Source organism: Pteropus alecto, unplaced genomic scaffold, assembly GCF_000325575.1.
Source record: "Pteropus alecto unplaced genomic scaffold, ASM32557v1 scaffold155, whole genome shotgun sequence".
Lineage (NCBI taxonomy): Eukaryota > Metazoa > Chordata > Mammalia > Chiroptera > Pteropodidae > Pteropus > Pteropus alecto.
Window position 1 is genome coordinate 10,519,009 of NW_006438113.1, and position 22,656 is coordinate 10,541,664.

The following is a 22,656-nucleotide window of genomic DNA, read 5'->3' on the forward strand; positions in this document are numbered from 1 at the left end:
TGGTTAAAGAAGCTGTGGTACATATATACAATGGAATATTACTCAGACATAAGAGATGAAATACTGCCATTTGCGACAACATGGATGGATTTTGAGATAATCATGCTAAGCGAAATAAGCCAGACAGAAAAAAGCTGAAAATCACATGATATCACTTATATGTGGGATATAAACCTCAAAGCAACAAAGGAACAGGACAAATAATCAGAGACTTATGGACATGGACTATAGACTAGTGATTACCAGAGGATAAGGGGTGGGGAAGGAGGGGGTAGGTAGATGGGATAAAGGGGGTCAAATATAGGGAAATAGGGGGAGGGTGAAGTAGGTAAAGAGGATCAAATATATGGTAGCTGAAGGAAACTGGACTTTGGGTGGTAAACACACAATAGAATATACAGATGTCAAATTATAATGTACACCTGAAAATTACATAATTGTATTAACAAATGTTACCCCAAGAACTTAATTTAAAAAAAAATAAATAACTATAATATTTTGTCTATCTACAACACTAAAATACACTAAAAAGAACTCATTAAAATACTAAATATTTCTCATAAGCCCTTTAAAAAGTATTCAAAGGAAAATCCCATAGTCTTCCTCTAAAAATAAACAAAAATTAATTTACCAACAAAGAAGCAAGTTAAAAAAAAAAGAGTATCTCAGCAACAAAACAGAGAAGTAATGTCTTTAGTTCTCTCAATACCCTTGTGGGTGGTAACTACAGACCAGAAAGTTCCACACATAAATTGCTAACTCCCCCGAGTTTAAAGCCATGGTAATTAGGTTCATTATCTTACATGCTAATGACAGAGAAAATAAGTTTGCAGTGAATAATTCATATACTACCAGCTCTCACTGTGATGCTCATTGCTAATAGTTTATTTACAGTACAAGTTACACTGCATTTTTTCTAGTTTAAATTTATTGCCTAGATAAACAGGAATCATTTAGTATGGAAATCTAATTTACTATCAGTAAACGATAACAATCTTAAGCATATATTGGTTTGTATACTTGTAGCATAATTTTTACTCATTCATAATTACTTATAATGATAAACTACCATAAGAATGTCTTATAGAAAGGTACCTATATCGATATAATTATCCTAATGATATTGGATAATGATGATTACCCAAAATGATTAACTGATATCAATAAATTACAAATAGCTTTAGTAACTCATATTTTCAAATAAGTTTAATGTCACTACATTTCTTATTTTAAAATGTACATGTAGATTATTTTGGAACTTTAAATATGAAAGTATAAATGAGCCGCTTAGGTTCTTTATTATGTAAATACTTAATGTAAAATAATATCAAGTGTAAGATTAAATTCAGCGACCTATAAAATACAGTTGTCTTCAGTTTTTATCCAGTTTGTAATTTATATCATGCTTGCTGTATTTATGTTAACAAAGTAAAGATAAGGTAATTTAAATCTTTCAAAATGACTTACTTATAGATACTTGCAATAACTCATAATGTACATATAGTATGAAAACTTTTACATCACTATGTACATGAATAATTGTGACTTCACTATCACTAAATCAGATAGATAAATGTTTTGAATAAATTTTTATACTTCTACAATGATTCCTTCTAAAATAATTTTATTTCTAAGCTAAAACTTTTAATATGCAGATTACATCAATGAAGACAGTTCAGGTAAGGTTCAGGTGAAACTGCAAAATTTCAGTGGCTTAAAACAATAAGGTCTTGTTCTAGGCTTACACTAGATGTTCATGAGTTATCTACACAGGCTCTACTCCATGTCTCTTCATTTCAGTACCCAAGATGATGGAGCAATCACCATCTCAAACTCTGCCAGTCATCATAGCAGATGGAAAAAGAGAGCTCTGGACAGTCTTACACTGGGTAATTAAATGCTCCCGCCCAGAAAAACACATTTCATTTCTGCTCAAAATTCATTAGCTCAATTATCTGAAAAAGTTAAACCTTGCAAAGTTTAAATCTTTAAAATTTCAAAAATAATTTTTTTCCTCAAAGACATCTACTTCACTAAATAGGTTACAAAGATAGGTTAGATAATGTTCATGAAGGTCTTTGAAGACAAACAGCATTCGAAATTCCTTTTTTTGTATTAATTAACTATCAATCAAAACAATCAGTTCTTGACAATCCTGCCAAAAGTATAACCAGGATAATATCAAGTACCCTTTCAAAACTGTAAATTTGAACAATCATGCTTAAAACCTTCTAATTTTCTTATCATTACCTTCCATAAAATGATCCCTTGCCTGCTTTTCTGTCATCTGAGAATACTCAATACAACTTACAAAATGCTCCAGGGAGACAAAACTAATAAATACGTTGCACCCAGGCTTCCATGCTTTTTAACATGCTGTCTCTACCACAGTGCTTTCTCTGCCACCTCCACTTGATGAAATCCTGCTCTTCCTTCAACTTCAGTTTATACTCATCTCCACTATGCAGTTTTTTTTTTCACTCTGATCACCACAACCCCCAAAGAATTCTGTACTCCCTCAATACTGATTCCACAGATCCGCTAACTGTTCTTTCACCGACTAGATTATGAGCTCCTCAAAAGGAGACACTGTCTTATTCACCTCTGAATCCCTAGCACCTGACATTTAGTGGCTAATAAATAAATAAATGTCTAGAAAAATAAATAACATTCCATAGTGCTAAATGAGTGGTGTTAAAAGAAAAAAATATGCTTTGATAAATGAAGAATAACTCTCCCGATAATTCATGAAGATATAATTTCAATAAAAGTTTCCTCAATGAGTTCTTTATAATACCTAAAAGCTAGAGTCAATTTGTTAATGGCAATTCTGATAAAACTAAAGTTATATGACATTCAGTTCATTCTTCTTTCCTTCATTTCCCAGACTATTTCAGCTAAGATTTACTTAATTCCAGGAGCTCGAGAGGTTCTAGGGGTAGCATTAAGTAAATAGAGATGTTGTCGATATACACATCAGATAAAAATATACTGTTCATATTTTGATCACTGATGTCTCATCTAATTTTTTGGTAGTTCACTTTTACCATCACCATAATAGGAGGGCTGATACTATATAGTGTAATTTTATAGTAAAATAATTCATTGTAGTTATAAAAAATTTGGAACAATTATTATCCATTGGGCATAAAAGTGTCAGCTGTGTTTTGCCTTAAAAATTCTTTTTTTGAAGTGCATTATAGAGTAACAGTTTGCAAGTTCAAAACAATTTAACATTAAACATTTTAATTAATCAAAAGCAAACTGACATTAAATCAGATTTAAGAAAAAATAAGGAAGTAAAAAATAAAGAAGTATCTTTGAATTCAGTTGTTGAATCTGTAAGGGTAAATACTGAAAATACTGTGCAAAAAAATTAATAAAAATTATAAACTAAGTATTATTTATAGTGATATTTTGTAAATGAAAGATTAAAATCTTCAGAAGGAAAGACACTTGGAAAAACAGCATGTTCCACATTCCTGAAATATTTTCAGAGAAAGAAAAAAGACAAAGTTAGCTCAATTCTTAGTCATTCTTATTATCATTTAGTTGCCTAACTCATAGCTAAAGAAAATGACTCACATAGCCAATGAACATATTTTTACTTTTAGCAATGTGGAAACAGAGAATGTAATTTTTTGAAAGTACAGTTTTTTAAATAATGAAAGTGCTGATAAATTAAATGCAGTATCTTCCAGCAATGATATAATATTACGTAAAATCTGTACTACTACAGGATATCAAGAAAGTGTTTATTTCTCAGTTTTAGTCTGGCACAAATTTCATGACCCAACTTGATAGGAATTCTTTCAACTTATGTCAGATACATGTGGGAAAACCATTTAATGTAAGATTTTTGTATTGTAGAAATTCTAACCTCTCATACAACTGGTTTAAATATATTGAATTACAAAGTGCATCACTGAGCAATATAAATTAAAGTAAAAAATATTTACATGGATTATAAGTGATGGAGCAGCAAATATGAGTGGAAAAAGAGTAGAAATATTCTTAAAAATTAGGAGGCTGCTAACAAAGAGTTGGTTGGAATCACTGTTTCATATAATAAAGCTTTAGCACAGAAATTCCACCAACTCCCAAGGGTAAGATGTAATAAAAGCTGTTAATGTAATGAAAGGAAGCTCAGTGAATAGCCGACTTTCTAAAACATTTTGTTCAGAGATTGGAACTAAACATACCCACAAAGAATACAATATTAAAGTACATTTACTGCTGTTGAGAAAGAAAATATTAAGGAGAGGGGACAGTATGACATGCAGGAATAAATTAAAATGAATAAAAATCTCATCTGGCAAATATTGTTGAAAAACTGGGGGACAAAATAGGCATATTTGATTATTTCTAATACTCTTTAAGAAATAAATGTGAAATTTATAGGTAACAAGTAATGGTATATTTTAATATGTCAGACATACCCAAGGATATCAAAAGACATTAATGTCACAGTAAATAAAACTTAAAAGTAAACACCCTAGTTACTATATGTTCCCAAGCTTACTTAAGAGAACATGATTAATGGAAATAGTTTTGAACTAAATGAGATATACTGTAACTTCTTATTTATCTGTGTAAAAACATTTCATGATTAATGTCTGAAATGTGAAACATTAAAGAAAAACATTTATATAAAAGATCTATTTTTTTTAAGTCTTGAATTAATGATTACATTAAATTTGATGCCCAAACAGAATAAATTATTTTAGATTAGGACCAGAAAGAAATTTCTATTGTTAAACAGAAAGAGCCTATTACTATTGACAACAACCTACTAGGATGAACAAGAATTTCAAACTTGATTTAATTAAAAACATAGGAAAGCAACAAGTTCAATAGTGTACCACATAAATTTATTGCATTGTTCTTGCACACAGTGAATCGGAATGAATTTATGAATAGATAAGAATATCTACTATTCCTGTTTCAATTATAACTTAACAGTAATGCAAGCCTAACAATGGCTTTCCTTCGTACTTCAGATAGAGGATAAATACTTTAGATCCCAGTTAGTTTTCTTTCGGTGGTAAATATGAAAAAATCAAAAGTCCAATTTAAAATGGCCTAATAAATTTCCTTTTTTCACACAGCCTAGGAAATCTCCTCTAATTTCATGTAAGACTTAGTCATGAGGCAGGGTAGCTAGCTTTAAGATTGGCTAATTTAGCAGCTCAATAAGATCATTAAGGATAAAGGTTCTCTCCGTCTTTTTATTCTGCCAAACAGTGTTTTATTTTAAATTCAACTAGCCCTCATGTGATTACAAAATAGCTCCCACAATTCAAAGCATCCATCAAGATGGATAACATCCAGAAATAGAAAAATTAATCCCTTTCTTAGAAGGTCCTCATGAAATCACCCCTCATGTCTCATTGGCCAGATATGAATCACATGCCCATGTCTTCACTGATTACTAGCACAAAAAAGTGGGACAACTATGATTGGCCTAGACTAATCAGGATTTACTCAAGTCACATGGTAGAGGAGTAGCCGCGCCCTCTGCCCCCCCTACACACACACTCAAAATAAGGATTTCCCACAAAGATGACAGCAGTTATGAATGCCTGTTGGGTAAACTCTGTATTAAGTAAACTGGATAGCTTATCTTGACATTAATTAAATTAACTTAGCTATGATTATAGGGCCAGGTTAGATGATGTCTTTAGATCCATTACAGCTCTCATGTTCTATAAGACAGGCAAAAAAGCATAGTGGTTAATAACCTGGGTTTTAAAGTCAGACTGACCTGGGTTTAAATACCCATCCTGCCGCTTATTTACTGTAAAATCTTGATCAATATACCCTCTCTTCTGAAAATCCAGATAATAGTAATATTTAACTCATGCTGCTATGGGAATAAAATAAGATGATGAATGTAAAATGCTTAGTATTTTAGCTAAGCTTCATAGGAAGCAGTCAATAAAGTTTAACTCACTCAATGTTAACAAATATTATTAGTCTATAATATACATAATTACTGTAATTTTTGTACCACTAATTTAGAACTTGTGATAACTAAAACATTGCTTATTTCCAAACCAGTACAACTGATTCCACCTCCCATATTTTATAAATAACAAGCTGAGAATTTAAGAGATTTCATGACATACCTAATAGCTATCTCTTCTAATTCTTCTCTTTAACAGGTATTTCCTCCACTTACAACTTAAATATCTCCAGTATTCCCTTAGATTTATTCCTCGAAACTCAACATCACAGAACGAAATTCATTACTTCCCCCGAATTATGTTGCTTCTTTCAAAAGTTAATAGCATCACCATGTATCTATACAGATTCCAAAGACAAAACTTGAAAATCTTCCTGGATTTTGGATGCCCTCTCTTATCGATCAGTCACTAAATCCTGTCAATTCAACCTCTGAATTTTATATATATATATATATATACACACACACACACACACATATATACATATATATATATATTTTGTTTGTTTGTTTTGTTTTGTTTTTTAACACCTACAGCACCTGATATTCCTAGGTAGTCTCCCATCCAAGTACTAACTAGGCCCAGCCCTGCTTAGCTTCCGAGATCAGATAAGATCAGGCACATTCAGGGTGGCATGGACATAGACTCTGAGTTATATTTTGAATCCAGCCCATGTGTTCCAAAGTCATTACTGCTACCCTATAAGAGATCCTCATTATCTCATTAATATCTATTACGAAGAGTTTTAAAACTAATATACCTGCCTCCAGCCTCAACTTCTCTCCACTTCATCCTGTATTCTATCAATTATCTTTGTAAAATGCAAACTAAGCATGTTTGCCTGCTTAACAATCTTCCACAGGTCCCACGTATCTCTCATGTAAAAAATCCAACAACTTTAGCTTAGTATATAAAATCACTCACAATTTGGCTCCAACCTACACATGCAGGTGCTTCTCTTAACTCTCCTTCCATGACTCACAGCAGTTATCACACTGTATGATAGCTAGCTATTGCTCGTCTGTCTATAATTGGAGAAAGTGAATTTTTTCACAGGAGGATTATATCATATGAATCTCTACATTTCTGGTATGTATAATAAATATTTAATAAGCATTAACTGAATGAATAAATAGTGGCAGAATAAGAACTCAAGTCATAAAACTCCAAGTTCTAAGCTTTTTTACATTTTGCTAGATATACCTATTTCTTATTTAAGAAATTTAACGATCAAATCTGTCTTCACCCTAAGACTGTAAACTATGAGTGAAGGAAAATTACTGTCTGACTCTGTCCTCCAATGTCTAAAATAGACTTTACAGGGCTTCACTCATTTATTCCCTACCTGAACCTGTAGTAATTTAACTTAACTCCTATGCCAGGCCTTCAATAAATGTCTGATGAACAAATAAAACTCTGTGTGTGTGTGTGTATACAATAAGACATGATAAGATCTCAAGTTTTTTTGAAAGTATTAAGAATATAAATGATATACAAAGATACATGCATAAGCACAGAAATACAAACACCCACTAGCAAATGAAAATAAAGCCAAATATTTTGCTATAGTCCATTTACTTTTAGTAATAATAAGAACATGTATTTCCCTCTTGTATACTAAGAAAAAAAAGAATTTAAGATATTAGGCTAGATCCTTCTCTCCTCCTCCCTGTAAACATTAATAAGTTATACAATATGGTATGTTTAATGCAGTCATCACTTTAGTGATTATATTACAAAGGACCCTACCAGTTATGAAATCACCAATAACTGAGGAAAATTTCACACAAATATTAGTTATAGAATAATGTACTCTGTTAGAATATATGGAAAAGTAGGCAGGAAAACAGTGGAAACTAGAGGCAGAAAATATTTGTGATCATAAGCAAATAAGAAAATATGCCCCAAAACATCATCTATTCAATGAATATCTTCAAAATGGCTCTTAACTTCCTTTCTAATGATTATTATACCTTTCTCTTCCAAAGTTCTGCTACCAATCCATCATCTCTTGCAAGAAAAGGAACAAACAAAACACACACTCCTGGGAGAATCGATTATACTCCTCATGGCGAGTCCACAGATCCATAAAGTCTTCAGGTTTATTGACTAGTTGATATAAAAGTGAAATATATCTGCTAAACCAATTGCCTTTGAAAAATAAACTCTTATCATGAAAATAGTTATTTTCAACAAGTTATACCCAAACACATAATAATAAAAGAATCTTAAAGGTCATCTAACCCAAGTAACCCTATCTCCTTGATTTATTCACCAACATTCTTACCAAGTAATCCAGTCTATACTTGAACACCTCCTGAGAAAGAACTCATACTTCCAAAACAATCTGATTCTATTCTTGTATTTCTTTACTACTAGAAAGTTTTCCTTTATTGAGCTAAAATTATTCAGTCTGTTTCATCTATGTACTGGTTCTTCTATCCTTGAGGTCTCACAAATAACTCAATAAAATTAGATTTTCCATATGAAGGAAACCCTTCAAATGAAGAGGGCTATCATATATATCCTGATTCTCCTTCTTCAAGTTAAAACTATCTGGTTTTCAATCTGTCTTCATGACATTTTTAAATTCCTTTAATAATTAAAAAATAATAATAATAAGGGAATGTTTTAGAATCCACTCTGTCAACCATGAGTTTCAACACGAGAAATAATGCATATCCACCAAAAGAGTACTATGGAGTTATTATCCTTTTAATTTAAGAAATCTAAGAATAGGACACCTTGTTCTTCTTTGAGTGGACTACCATAAATGTCCAGGGAAGCTCGTAACCAATGTTTTAATGTTGATTAGGGGTGAAAAAGTAAATAAGATAGTAAAAATAAGTCTTTAAAATATGAGGCTACCTCTTTGGCCTCAACTTTACATTTTTGACACTAAGACTACACTATTCATGTATTAATTCCCTTTTCCTGCTAGAAAGTTTATACTTTATATCAAGGTTATACTAGACATTTTATGTGGGTTTTTTTTTTTTTAAAAAACACACCATTTTCTTGTAGGTGAAATTAAGTCAATAGTCTCAATTTATTCATATACTTAGTTATAAGTATATAGTTAAAATATCAAACTGAAAACAGCTTAAGGAGCTTGGAGTTGGTATTAAGTTTCAGAATATCTAAAAAGCGAAACACTAGTAAAATCAAAGCAGTCAGAAGTCAGTGATACAAGTATCAGCCAAAAACTGGCTGAGTGTACTTGACTAAACCACTTAACTTCTCTGGGCCTCGGAGTACTCTCATCTGTGAAATAAAGATAAAGAATTAGGATCAGAAGTTCTCAAATGCTTTGATCTCAGGAACTCTTTACATTTTAAAAAAAATATTAAGTACTTCAAAAAGCTTTTATATCTATTTCTGGTTACCATATTAGAACTTAAAACAAATTTTTTAAATGTGCATTTTTATTTTTTTAAACCATAGAACCATTAAATGTCAACATAAATAACACTTTATAAAAAATAACTATTTCCAAACTAAAAAACATTAGCGATAAGAGCTAACATTGTTTTATAATTTTTGCAAATCTCCTTAATGCCTGACTTACTAGAAGACAGCTAGATTCTCCTATGCTTACACAGTCCCAACAATATTACAAGTCATATAACCTCTGGAAACTATTTAGATTCATGAGAGAATGAGAATAAAAAGGGCAAACAATGTCTTGGTATCATTTTGAAAATAGCTCTAACCTCCCAGATCCCCTGAAAAGGTCATATGAACCCACCCCGTTACCCCCACACACGAAAGAGGCCCTGAACTACATTTTGAGAACTGCTGGACTAGACCATCTTTAATTCTCAAGAGCCATATGAAACTGGACAGATGACAAGATTTCTGACTTTTTAAAAAATTTAAACACTTATCTCTAACAATACAGAATGTGTCACTATTATGATTCGAAGAAATTTCAGTGAGATGGTCCTATTTAAACAAACTATAAAAAGCCATCTCAGTAAAGTATATGATAAAAAAAATACAGATAACTCTTTGTTACCATGGAAATTTCTACAGGGAGGAAAAGCTATCTAAGTAATTTCCTTTGTACTTTAACACTACTAATAATACTTGGCATGACAAAATTGCTCTTCTACTATAAGTAAAGTACTATGCTAAGTGGAATGAGGGAAACCAACCAGGAAAAACTTTACAGTCTTGCAGGAGAGATCTGATGTATACTCTAAAACTATAATACAAAGTTAAAAAAAAAACAGACAACTGCTCTGAAATGAGTTAAGATAAAGCACTATGGTGGTTCATAATCTTAACAGTATCATGAGAATGATGTTAATATAATTATGATTATACTATTCATTCACAAAGTCTAGGAACACAAGAAAATCTATCTTTATATATACTAGCCTATAGAGATATGTTTCATTCACTGAATTCAAAGTAATACATGTACCTTTCTAGAGGAAAAATTCAGTTGTAGGAAATAAAAGCAAGTTTAATCTCTAATTTCACAAACAGCAATAAAATCGTTATTGGCACAATCAACAATAACTTTGGCAAGTAATTTTAACACTAGGCATCAATCTTATGATTAGACACAACCACAGCTGGAGTGATAATACGATCAAAAAAAGTAAGTACTTTAAAACCTTAGAAACACTGACTGAAGCTTCCATTCTTCACTGAAAAGTATCTATATTTCATTATTTATCCATATTAATATAATGGTCATTCAACTGTGACATGTAAATGAATAGTGCACCACATAGTTGCTTTCTTCCTAATATACAAATTTAGAAGACCAATCTTTCCCTTAGTAAAAATAATGAATTCAAGCCTAATTTTCTCTCCTTAATTGGGAAATATTAAAGAACACATAAAATAATCAAAATGTTTCCCTTAATTTGTAAATAACTGTAACTCAGATTATAATATTAGTATTATTTATTTTAAAATGTAAAGAAAATTGAAACATGACTTTTGGTAACATATCTTCTTTTAAAAATAATTATATTTTTCATGCATATGGAGCTAAGATATTTAATAGGATTCGTATTATATCAACCTTGAAAAGAATCTCTATTTATAGCCCGGGCAAAATGATGTAGCTGATAGAGGCTTTGTTCATCCCCTCTTATGACCAAATCAAAGTTGTAATGAAAACACGGAGCAAAGAGCAAGCAGAGTCACCTGGGGTCTAGATAAACAGAAGCAAAACAACTAGGGTAAGAAATAAGACATCACCCTGCAACAGTAGGAAGCAAGATGGGGTGAAGATATGAGGCTGCCCAGTACTGAGCGGCTGAGTGGGACAAGGCTACAGCAGCTGCAGCCAGCAGCTGCAGACTCCTCTTAAAGGGGCCATGTCCACGACCGGACTTTCACGGTGACAGACTCGCTTGCTCTGAGCACCAGCACCAGGTCGGCTGCTCTGGGGGTACCAGGGACTTACAGGGGAATACTGAGTTGTTGGAGCCAGGGCCAGAGGCAAGGCTTTCTCCTGAGCAGAAGTGCTAAAGGTGTCCATTGTTCCTCTGTTGAGCCCTCCCTGCTCCCAGTGTGTGGATTCAACACTGCCATAGCTGAGACATCATCAAACTGGATAGCACAAGTCCTCCGCCCAGAGGATTCCCTGAAACTCTGCCTCCCCCAAATCACAGCCCTACCCAAGGCACATTCAGTTCTATCTTAGGCCAGTCCAGTGCATCTTGCTAAGTAGCTCCAAGACCCACGGTGGTGGCAGCTGGTCTAGGTTTTTGGCATTGCTTCTTGAGTCAACTATAAGCACATCATTAGTGGACTGCTTGTTGAATCTTACCAATTGGACCCAGAGGGGCAAAAGCTGGGGCGGGCTAAACTTGGCCTGTAGCTGAACCCCTCTCAGCACTGTGCCTCTGGACACCTACTACACAAAGTCATGCTAATAAGTCGAGACTTAGGAGCTTTGATTAGTACACAGAAACAGACACAGAAAGGCAGCCAAAATGGGAAGATAAAGAAGCAGAAACCATATGAGAAAACAGAACAGAAATCCAGGAATAATGGAGTCAAGCAATCTAACAGATGCAGAGTTCAAAACACTGGTTATAAAGATGCTCAATGAACTTAGAGGAAGTGTAGATGAACTCGGTGAGAACATCAACAAAGAGATAAAAAATATAAAAGTGGAAATGGAAATTATAAAAGGGAACCAGTCAAAAAGGAAGAATACATTATCTGAGATGAGGAGTATATTAGAGGAAATCAATAGAGTGGATGAAGAATAGGATCGAACGACCAATATAGAGGATAGGGAAGCCAAGGACACTCGATCAGAATGGCAAGAAAAAAAGATGCCAAGACTGTAATAATTTAAGGAACCTATGAGACACGATTAAATGTCGTGTCGCATAGGTTCCTTATGTAAGCTCTCTGGAGCTTACAAGTAGCTGTCATTTTTCCTCATTATCTAGCACCTTCCAGATGCAGCATTTCTTCTTCTCGTGTAAAGGAACTGAACACTTCAATTTCTTAAAAGAAACTATGCAGGACAAAAGGGCTTGGCACAAAATATTCAAAGTGATGAAAATCCAAGATCTACAACCAAGAATATTTTATCCAGCAAAGCTATCATTTAGAGTCGAAGAACAGATAAAGAGCTTCCCAGACAAAAATTAGCTAAGGGAATTTATCAGGAAATGGATGGACTTCTTTAAAAAGAAAAAACATGTATCAAAAACAGGAATAAAGAATGGTAATAACTACATTCGTAACAACAAGTACATCAAATGGAAAAAAATACAGTGTTCTAACCAAAAGATAGGGTGGCTGAATGGATAAGCAAACAAGACCCCTACATATGCTGCCTTCAAGACACTCACTTCAGATTAAAAGACACACAGACTAAAAGGAAGAGGATGAAATAAAATATTGCTTTGATGGACCTAGAGTGTATTGCACTGAATGAAGTAAGTCAGAGAAAGACAAATACCACATGATTTCACGTACATGTGGAATCTAAAGAACAAAATAAACAACAAAAATAGAAACAAACTCATAGATACATAGAATATTTTGAGGACTACTAGATGAGAGGGGGTTGGGGGTGATGATGGGGATTAGGGAATTAAGTACAAATGGGTAGTTACAAAATAGACATGGAGATTAAAGTGTAGCATAAGGAAAATAGTTAACAATGTTATAATAAATATGTAAGAGGGAAGAGGGGTACCAGAATTAGTGGGGTGATCACTTTGTGAGTTATACAGATCTCTAATCACTATGCTATACAACTGAAACTAATATAATATTGTATGCCAACCATAACTGAAAAAAAAAACACACATTTGTACAATGTACAATGTAAATATGAGCAACTAATAGTCTATTATATTTCAATAAACCTGGAAAAAAGATAAAGAAAAAAAAGAATCTCTAATATTTTTAGACTAAATAAAAGATTCACTGCCATGCTATTAACTCTAACGATAGACTATCTTTATTAAGATAAACACACAGTATTGAATATAAGTTTACATTTGGATACTTCTTTCCACTGAACTCCTCTACTCCCAAAACACTATGCCCCAAAATTTTAGGAGATCTTCCATACACGTTTTTAAAATTCTATATTCATTTATCCTCTTTATTTCCACAGACAAAACAGGTTAAATAGCACCATCTGGTGGATATCACCTAAGTTATAAAATAATATTCTACATTTACTGTATTAGTACTTCTTTAAAATTGCATAATAGGAAGTTATTATAAAGTACTATGAATTAATAAATGAAAAGCAGCTAGATTAGCAAGCATATGTATACTTAAAAACTGAACCAAAGTTGCAGCATTGTTTTTTAATTACTGAGAAGTTAACCATTTTTTTAATGGCATTAAAGATAAAATCTCCTCAGAACTCAACTTGTGGTCTAAGCTTAAAAAAGATGTCAATTTTTAATACAAAAATAACATATTTTTGATATAATTCAATAAAGAGGATAAGATATGAACATAATCTTCACAAAAGATAGTGTTGTCTATTGTTTATTTAGGGGCTGTTTTTTCTTTAATAGGTGTGTCTAAATAATCAACTGAAATTAGTAAGGCTGATCTCAAAGTTTATTAACAATAAAAGCTTTCTGAGTACTAATGGTGTGCTGGATAATGATCAAAACATAACTTAGCCATAATTTTATGAGCTAAATGAACATGTAAAATTATGAAAAAGAATATAAACAAACTGGAGACAAAATCAAAAATAAGGTTATTTATTTTGGTAAATTTCATAAGTCTCTCAAAGGTGAAATGAAGAAAGAGAGCAGGATCAAAATACTAAAACCAAAGAAAAAGGTAGCATATTTCTTATATGCCCTTTTATCTAAAATGATAATTACATACTATTTTTCCCCATAATTACTGGTTAACCACACACTATGTTACACTATGTATATAACGGAAAGCAAACACAAACATACAAAGATATAAGTCCATTCTCTCTGGAGCTTACAATGTAGCTCTCGCTTTTCCCCATTATCTAGCACCTTACAGATGCAGCACTTCTTCTCATGTAAAAGAACTGTATAACTTGAAATGTTCATACATGTGCAAAATATGCTGACCATTATTAACTTCTGCTTTAACACAAAAGATGTAAAGCAAAGTTCATCTCTGCCCTGGCCCTAAAGTGACATTAAACTTCCAACAACAGTACATTTGGTGAAAAATGTCCATATTATGTTGAAGTCTTTAAAATAACAGAAATGCTTATGGCTTAACCTGAAAACCACAGCCTGAAAAGAAAATCTAAAACCAAAGCCTGAGGAAGAAGAAGAGAAGAAAGAAATAAGAAGCAAATCAGTTTATGTGAAGAACTGCCAAAAGACTCCGAAATTTCTGATTTATGCTTTAAAAGCTAACATCATTTTCCTAAAATTCCTAAAACATCATTCTCTTAAAATTTAACTTCCAATTTAAGTAATACTCCTTAATTCACAGGCATTTAATTTGATTCAACAGCATTTAATAAACAGATCTACGTACTATACACAAGAAGAACTGGATATGAAATAGTCACAGGCCTCAAGAAGCTTGTTCTAATATGGAAGAACTAATTATAGTACAACAAGAGAAACATTTATGAGCGGTGAATAGGGGAACTTACTGGAAGAAGCAGCTAAGTTTTGAAGTTATCAGGCAGATGAGATTGGGAAGGGGTAGGGCAGCCACATGAAAAGACACATACAAGAATAAGCAATTAGGTCTTACTAGGGCTCAAGGTAGAAGGCCACTGACAGGGGATGGGATTAAAAGGGAAGGCCATATTTAGACCACGAAATGCTTCCAACTCAGGCTGATGATAAATCTGAAATTCATCCTGTGGTGGAAGAAGTCACTTTCCTCTACCCTTCTAGGTTCTTTCAGCTGATCTAATCATTAAATCTACAGGAGGCTAATTAACAAAAGAAAATAACCAAATTTAATTATACACATATGTATGAGAACTCCACATACATGAGAGATTCAAAGATAGATTGGTAAAATGAGGTTTATATGGCATAAGAATGAGGTAAGGCACCTGAGGCTTCAGAAGGGAGAAGGATAATTCACAGGACGACAAGAGGGCAGATGTCCGGAAATTAAATGTTTTCCCTGTCCTATAGATAGGTTTTAAAAAGTTATTTCTGGTGATAGCTCTTATGATGGGCAAGCCCCTCAATTTAAATTCTTTAAGAGAGAGGTAAAAGTTTTATTTGAGCCCACAAGGTCTTGATTACCTTCAGCTCAAAATATTCCACATGCCAAAGTAGCACATTTTGGTGAGGCCTGTTCTGAACCCCTTAGATCCATAGGCAATGGAAAACTATTAAAGTGTTTTAACAACATGATCAAGTGATGGGACCAAATGATGTTTTAGAAAGGGAGACAATCAGTAGGACAGAAACAAAAACATAATAAACATTAAAAGAAGAATGTGAAGTATAGATAGGAGAGGGGGTGAGATTGGAGGCAGGGTAAACATATGAGGTGCTACTATAACAATCTGGGCAAGAATTAAAAAAGAATGAGCAAAGTTGGAGACTTTAAGCATAATATTTATTCATTTAAAATGTATTGAGCTGCTAGAATATGCTTGGCATAGTGCCAAGCCCTAATGATACAAAGATAAAAATAGCTTTGCCTTTGGGTAGCTCATAATCTAGAGGAGACAAACAAAAACTATACAGAGAATTACAAAACAATCTAATAACTTTTCTAACATAAAAGCTTTCTCAACCTGTATTCAAACTAAAAAGCCATGGTTGGAAAATAAAGAACAAACCCGTTTCTTTGAAAACAAGCAGATCAATTCAAAATTCAATATGCTTCCATAATGCATATATTGGGAAAATAAACAAAATTTAGTGAAATGAAAAGAACAATGGACTAAAAAGAAGACTTGAGTAATAGTCTTTTCCTTACCAATTATGATTTCTATGCTTCATCTTATTCATTAGTAAAATTAAAGGAATGGTACTAAATGTTTTCTACAGCTGAGAATATTCAGGATCCTAAGGGACATTTTCATTACTGTTATGAGAGAAGAAAGGCATAAATTAAGCATTAAATAATACCTTATGAATAACTTTGTAGACGAGAAAAGAAATCATTCATTTGAAGTTGATAAAACACAATTTTTATCGCCAATAATTTTGCACATAAAATAGTCATAATCAGGGAGCCTTAGAACCGTAATACTCTAAGATTAAAAACAAAGGTTTTAAACAAAATTCCTATAGATTGACATTAAACTGTATGCTAAGCCATTTCTGAAATTAAATATGTAATAATGGCTTTATTTACTCTGCCTTACAAATGTGGACATTCAAAAGATAATAATTAATAACAGTAATAATGCTGTCAACAATACCAGTTACAGTCACTGAGACGATTCCCAGAATCCTACAGAATCCTACAGTCTTACTGATAAGTTTTGTTTTACAGTATCGATAAATCATTCCAGACACAATAAAGATAGGTAACAGACCTATACTTTTACCTAACAGTTTTCCATTATTGAAACCTGAAAACAACAATAAAAGTGCTTCATATCATAGCATATTCATTTTTCCAAATAACAATGGGCTTATAAGGCTAAATTATTACACTTTCAAAATACTTACTTTACAAAGGCCCAGATAAAAGAATTATGAAAAAAATACATACAATTTTAGAATACACTTTACAGACCACGAATCTAAAGTAAAAACAGAAAATTCCCTCAGTTATACAAACTAATGGAAGACTGAAACATTACACATACGTTCTCAATCAAGTCAGTCAACAAAAAGTCCTAGGAATACAAAGGACAGTTTCTATCCCAAAAAAATGTTTAATCACATTCAAATATCTGATGAGGAGTCCAGTAGAAAAAATAATGAATTTATACTATGTTAATGCCTGAGGACATAATTAGAATAAACAAGAGAAACAAATAAGAAAGATGCAAATGATCACAGTTAAAAATAATATGATAGTCTTGAAGAGAGGCTAAAATTACTCACTCCTTGGGAATATTGTAAAATTAGATAGTATTATAATCTTTAAGGAATTGTTACATTAATACTATTATTTTCCAGGTCTCACATATTAACAAAATGAGCTTTGCAGAGAAATGAAAAGCATAAAGATATACAAATATTATAAAAATTAAGGCAGAACTTAGAATGTTCTTCATATACAAAGCAAATTGAATTTTTGTTTTAGTTATTACAAACTAATTGACAGATATATTAATTAGAATATTTTAATTATATAACCACTTACTAACATTAAACAACCTTAAACATAATAAGTCCTAGAATATAAGAATATAATGCTTTTATTCTTTCTTCAAGGTTGATTGGACCCATAGTCATCACTTTCATCCATGACTAACCTATACCTCTTTGCATAGGAGATATATTCTTCACTTTATGGAGAAGATCTAACCATCTTTATTGAGTGACTCAGTAAAATAATTCCAAACAAGAAGTTACTGACTAATAATTTATAATAGTCTGAAATAAAATTCCCCAAACTACTAAGATTTTAAACAAAAACAAACAATAAATAAACTATATAGTCATGTGTATGTAGCTTAACAATGGAGATAAGTTCTGAGAAACGTGTCAATGGGTGATTTCATCATTGTCCAAACATCACAGAGTGCACTTACACAAACCTAGATGGTACAGCCTACTACACACCTAGGCTATATGATATAGCCTACTGCTCCCAGTCTACAAGCCTATACAGCATGTTACTGTACCAAATACTGTAGGCAATGGTTAATGTAATGGTACATATTTGTATATCTAAACATATCTAAACCTAGAAAAGATACAGTAAAAATATGATATAAAAGATTTTTAAAAATGAGATACCTGTCTGTATAGGGCACTTACCATGAATGGAGCCTGAAGGACTAAAAGTTGCTCTGGGTGAGTCAATCAGTGAGTGGTTAGTGAATGAGAAGGTCTAGGGCATTACTGTATACTACTGTGGACTTTATAAACACTGTATACTAAGGTTACACCAGATTTATTAAAAAAAACATATTTTTCTCTCTTCAATAATAAATTAACCTTAGCTTACTGCAACTTTTTTACTTTATAAAATTAATTTTTCATCTTTTCAACTCTTTTGTAACAACACTTAGCTTAAAACAAAAATACAATGTACAGCTGTACAAAAATATTTATATCCTTATTCTACAAGCCTTTTTCTATCGTTAAAATTTTGGGTTTGTTTTTTTGTTTTTTCTTTTATGTTTTAAACTTTTATGTTAAAAACTAAGACACAGACACACACATCAGCCTAGGCCTACACAGGGTCAGGATCACTGATATCACTGTCTCCTTGTCCAACTGAAAGGTCTTCAGGGGCAATAACACATGAAGCTGTCATCTCTATGATAACAATGCTTTCTTCTGAAATACCTCCTGAAGGACCTACCTGAGGCTCTTCTTAAAGAGGTGTCATTATTTGCAGAAGTATGTCCATGGTGGTTTGTTTGACTTGTTTCTCTTTTCATCATAGATTTGCTTGTAAGCAGATAATGCATCATGAATATTTCTCTATTAATGGAAATCTTTCAGTATTGGAGTTCATATCTCAAACCTTTTAAGGAGCTTTTGAGATTTGAAAAAACTTGTTAAATCCTTCAATGTGAGTTTTCTTGGGGATTCTTCTACTTCTCCTGAAGTTTCCTTTTCTTTTGCCTCTTCGGCTATGAGTTCCCGTTCCAGTTCTAATGACTCCTCATTAGTCAGTTCCACAGGAACTACCTCTAGGAGCTCCTCAATGTCATCTTCATCCACACACAGGTTAAAGCTGTTTGCCATCTCAACCAAAGACTTGTTGATTTGCAACCTCTCATCCTTGGCAAATCCTTTGAAATCAAGGACAAAATTCTTGAGTGTCTTCTTCCAGATGCTATTCGTCCAGTCCTTAGCGACATCATCCCAAGCCCAAGCAAGGTTCTGGATACAGTCACAGATGTAATCCTTCCAGAAATGCATTCAGTGTCTTCTGCAGTTGCAACGACAGCCTGGGCAAAGGTCCTCCTCAGGTAGTAGACCTGAAAAGCAGTTATAACTCCATGATCCATTTGTTGAATCAAGGAGGTGGTATTTGGAAAGAGAAACAACATTTTGATATTGGGATGAAGATCACCAATAAAAAGATGTCTGGAAGTATTATCAACAGTAAGAAAAAATTTTAAAGGTATCTTATTAACCAACCAGTACTTCTCCATTTCAATAGCACAGCAATTCAAAAAGGCTTTTTGGAAGAGGAACTGGGTCATTCTTGACTTCTTATTGCCCCTGTATTACATTGGCAGTGTGTGCTTATTGATATGCTTAAAGGCCCTAGGGTTCTCACTGTGCCAGATTACAAAGGGTTTCAATTTGCAGCCTGGAACACTGCCCCCAAGTAAGACTGTAATTTGTCCTTAAAAGCCTTGAAACCTGTCATTAAGTTGTCCTCCTATGGATGAAAGTCCTTTCAGGCATCTATTTCCAGAGTAGGGAGTTCTCATCTACATTGAATATTTGCTCTGGCAAGTAATTTTCCTTCACAATCAGCTTACCTAGAGTTTCCAAACTTCTTAGGTGGCCTTCACATCAGCACATGCAGTCTCACCACTCGCCTCCACATGATGTAATAAAGAGCAACTCTTGAACTGTTTAAACCACTCAGAACTAACAGTAAATTCAACATCATGATCAGGTCCAGACTTTTTTTCAATGTTGCAAACAAACTTTTTGCTTTGTCTGTGACTGTCATGGTGCTGAAAGGAATAAGCTTCTTTGTTCAGTCTTCAATCCAGATCATTAGAAATTTCTCCATGTCTGATATAAGCCCTTCTAGAATTTTTGTTAGTTTCACTGGCTTCAATAAAGCAGAACTTTCACAGCTTCCGTCACTATGTTCTTGTTCTTCAAGATCAAAGTTATGGTGAAATGGGACATGCTTGACTGGCGAGCAATAACCATCACTGATTTTCCACCTTTGTAGTCCTTAATCACTGTTAATTTTGTTTCCAAGTCAATCATTCAATATGGCCTCTTACTGGCAACATTAGTAGTGGATTTTGTACACTTAGGGTCCATGATGAACAAAACATTATGAGATTAAATCAAGCACAAGAGAAAAGTATACAATCAAGAGATGCAGTAAACACAAGATGTATAACATGGCATACTGTTTTACAAACTTGTTTTTATAAGCAAAAAGACTACACTCTAAAATAATAATTAAAGTGAGAACCCTAAGATGGTGAAGTAGGTAAATGCTGTGATTGCCTCCTCCCATGACCACATTAAAATGACAACTAAACTATAGAAAAATTAACCTGGAGAACCATCTGAGGATTAGCTGAACAGAACTCCTATAACTAAAGATATAAAGAAAAGTCCACATCGAGACTAGTAGAAGAGGCGAAGACACAAAATAGGCGAGTCCAACTCCCAAGTGTCGTGGTTGAGCACCTGGAGGGATATCTCATCTTCAGAGGTCCCCCTGAAGGAGTGAGGGGCCTAAGCCCCACACTACAGCTCCTCAGCCCAGGTTTCCAGTGCCAGGGAAAGGAATCCACATAAAATCAGGCCATAAAAATCAGTGGAGATACCAACCAGCCAGGGAAAGATAAGTTGTGTGGCTTTAGGGAGAGTGCTGGAGAAATAGCCACCATTATCCCTGTATTGACTCTTCCTCCTGTGAGGCCTGCAGGTGGGTGCCACCTTACTTGTTTTAAGCCATCCTCCCACACGACCAAATTTGAATCTGCAGCAGCCTGGTGAGCTCCACTCCCTCCACCCAGTGACTCTGTGAGACCCTGCCCTATCCAACTTGCAAATTGCCAGTGGCAGGAGGCTCCTTCAGCAGCAATCAATAGACCTCAGCTCATGCACCTCAGGAGACACTTTTGGTGGTGGGCCACTAGCCCCAACTGAAGCTGCAGTATCTCTTGAACAAATCTCAGGGGTCTGTGGGTCCGAGGTAGGCAGCAGCTGACCTTGGTATGATATGAAACTAATGCAAGTGGCCATAGGCTCAGTACTGGCACCAAATCTGTATCTGCACTAACATGGGGAATACAATTTGCACCATCCTGATGACTCCCTGGAACCCCACCTCATCCAACTTGTATACCACCCAAGGCTCTTTCAGCTGCTAAGTCTTTCAGGCAGCAGGCAGGCAGCCTCAGGCCTTGTAGTGCCCTGGGCCTTTTGCTGAGCTGACCCAGGCCTGGTACTGGTGGCGGCAGGCCTCCAGTCACCATGTGGCCTCTCTCACATGTCTCCAAGTCCAGTACAGGCAGGGACCAACTGCAGATAGCTCTGTAGCTCCTACCAGGTAGCCCCAGGCCAGTCACAGGCAGCAGCTGACCTTGGCCTGCATGGGAGCCCCTCCCAAGGGACTTCAGAAGCAACACACCTAAAAACTGACATCGGACTCAACAGCACACCACCAAATTAGCCCCACAAGTGGCACACCCAACGGGTGGTCTCAACAGGCACATGAGCACCCTGAGGCAAATCCTGCTGCATGGGAATAGCCCACACACAGCAGCTCATACACTGTGGGCATGGCGGTCCTCACAAGCAATCAGCCTGAGACTCAATCCCACCCACTGACATACCAACAGCAATCAAGGCTCAACTACAACAGGAAGGCACACACACCCCACACAAGGGACACTCCTGCAGCACCTGGTGCAGGTGATCAGGGAGACTACACCAATGGGCCACACAGGGTACCTACTACATAAGGCCACCCATCTAAGACTAGGAGATGTAGCAGATCTACCTACTGGATAGAAACAAATACAGAGAGGCAGCCAAAATGAGAAAACAAAGAAACATGTCACGAGTGAAATAACAGGAGAAAATTTCAGAAAAAGAACTAAATGAAATAGAGACAAGTAACCTACCAGATACAGAGTACAAAACACTGATTAAAAGTATGCTCAATGAACTTAGGGGAAGAATAGATTATTTCAGTGACAACTTTAAAAAGGACATAATAAGCATAAAAAAGGACAAAGAAACCATAAAAAGAACCAATCAGAAATGAAGAATATAATAACCAAAATGAAGAATACCTTAGGAGGAATCAACAGTAGATTAGCTGGAGCAAAGGATCGAATCAGTGATTTGGAAGATAAGGTAGCAGAAAACACCCAATTGGAACAGAAAAAAAAAAATTAGGC

General features: G+C 34.2%; 1 protein-coding gene and 1 pseudogene across 3 annotated transcripts in view; both read right to left on the reverse strand.

Moving 5' to 3' along the window:
• Positions 1 to 22,656, reverse strand: part of ADK (adenosine kinase) — a 450,591-nt gene that overhangs the window by 369,109 nt on the left and 58,826 nt on the right. The window lies entirely within an intron of this gene.
• Positions 6,494 to 6,612, reverse strand: LOC112482704 (annotated as a pseudogene).